General features: G+C 40.1%; 1 non-coding gene across 1 annotated transcript; it reads left to right on the forward strand.

Annotated features, from left to right (window-relative positions):
* The first annotated feature begins 692 nt into the window (after window positions 1–692).
* Window positions 693–777, forward strand: TRNAL-UAG. Its single transcript has one exon. It is a non-coding gene; the product is annotated as a tRNA-Leu (tRNA).
* The last annotated feature ends 1,396 nt before the right edge of the window (window positions 778–2,173 follow it).

Below are 2,173 nucleotides of genomic sequence, written 5' to 3' on the forward strand. Positions count from 1 at the left end.
ACACTTAACCAACCAATCCACCCTCAGATGGAAATTTACTAAAGGAGGAGTAAACAGGGAGTTAAGGTACTGATCCATTCATGTTTGGTGTTCTTTCCACTACAAAAGAGTACGCCCACCACGAACGTGTTCCTTTTGGGGGCTGTGTGGGAAAGCTCATCACTCCTCCTTATGCTTTTCCAAACTCAGCAAGTAAGCAACTGGGGAGGGGGCCTCAAATCCATGTTTCTGTCTCACTGCCCCACCCCCCCCATCATAACAGGATTTGTGTAAAACTATCAAAATTTACTCACAAGACCAGTCAGCATAGCATGTATCTCCCACAGAGACAGAAGAGGAAAACTTCTGAAGTTCCATAGCAATAAATAGCTCTTGGAGTTGTGGCTAAAACCACCCCTGGATGACCTCACCGGGCCCTCAGTACAGAAATGTAGGGAAGATGTAGATGATGTATCGGTATGGGCTCAACGTGCCACATTATATGACTCACTCAGGGCAACATTACCTCACCACCTTACAGTTAACAAGAATCCTTGTGTCCTTGGCAGGCTGATAGCCTCTTACACAGTGACTTAGAGTGACCTATAGAAAACAGAGCCTCGAACTGCTCTTAGAGACTCATAGATTGTTTCCTGCAGAGGAAGAATATAGAGAGCATAAGGAAGAAAAATAAAATAATTAGAATAAGGGACGCCTGGGTGGCTCAGTCGGTTAAGCGCCTGACTTAGGCTCAGGTCATGATCTCACGGTTCGTGGGTTCAAGCCCCACATTGGGCTCTGTGCCGACAGCTCGGAGCCTAGAGCCTGCCTCGGATTCTGTGTCTCCCTCTCTCTCTGCCCCTCCCCTGCTTATGTTCTGTCTCTCTCTCTCAAAAATAAATATTTAAAAAAATAAGAACTTTAAAAAATAATTAGAATAAAATAAAAACCCATTGAGAAAGGACTAGTATGGAGTCTGGACAATTATGTAATTGGCTGTCATCAAGTTGATCACCAAGCCCTGTCCTCAAACATAAACTGGCATTGGTTTAGAGCAGGTGAAAATATGACTTTGACATGCTATTTGAGATTACTCCTCATCCCATATTTGGGATCTCACCAATGCTATGCTACTTCTGAAGATAATGGGAGCTATGCCAAACTCGTAATGAACTAACCAACCAACCAACCAACCAACCAACAGAACTTTGGCACTGTAGTCCTAGCTGAAATAACTTCGATTTTTAAAGGAAAACTACAAAATTATTTGGTGAAAATAATTTTGCAGGTTATCATCCAAAACTATGACCGAAAGAAAGCTCAGAAAATGAAGAGGACGATAGTGTGAATATAATAGTTGCAAGAATTTCTATAGCAAAGTCATTCCAGAAGCAAAGAGGGTTTCATGTGCTACAGCACTGTGATAACGACATAGCATACCTAGACTACAGTATTCAGCTGTTAGAACACTTTTAAGAAGACAGTCTGTCAATTCAGCAATTTCAATCAGAAAGAGGAAGAAACTCTACATTTGTGTGAAATCATTGAAAACAGAAAAATTTAGGCATTACTGTGGGGACAGAAATATGATCATATTCTTTAATAGAGAAAAATATAAGCGTATTAAGGTTTAAGAGAAAGAAACAAAATAAATACAGATGAGTTATTGACACTAGTGTTTAGAAGAAATGATGTAATAAAATAACTTTCTACCCAAACTGCCCAGACATGAGAATAGTTGACAAAGATGGTAATGAGCAAATCATCCCCAAGGTTGTACGGGCATAAACTTACCCATCACTTCCCAGGGATGCTGTGGCAGAATCCAAGCATCAAATGGGAGACTGTATTCGAGCAGGTGGCAATTGGGTGGTTTGAGGACTAAATGCAGCCCTGCGATTTCTTTGTTTGGCTGTAAGATATTATTCAAAAAGAAACAAATGTGTTTCCATACAAAATTTAGAGGATTTGGCATGAAAATCTTAATTTCTTGCATATCTTAGAATATCTCTTGGCACTTGTGCATCAGAAAATTTAGCAAAATTGGACTCTGTTATTTGTGGCAATAATAAATAAGAGGCAGGAGTTACTGGCCCCTTTAGACAAATTTTCTTGTCTCCATTTAACCACAAGCAGAAGTGGTTAATTCCCTACATTCCCAACACTAACTACTAATTGCCATTTCTCATCTTAT

The sequence above is a fragment of the Leopardus geoffroyi genome, chromosome D2 (assembly GCF_018350155.1).
Source record: "Leopardus geoffroyi isolate Oge1 chromosome D2, O.geoffroyi_Oge1_pat1.0, whole genome shotgun sequence".
Lineage (NCBI taxonomy): Eukaryota > Metazoa > Chordata > Mammalia > Carnivora > Felidae > Leopardus > Leopardus geoffroyi.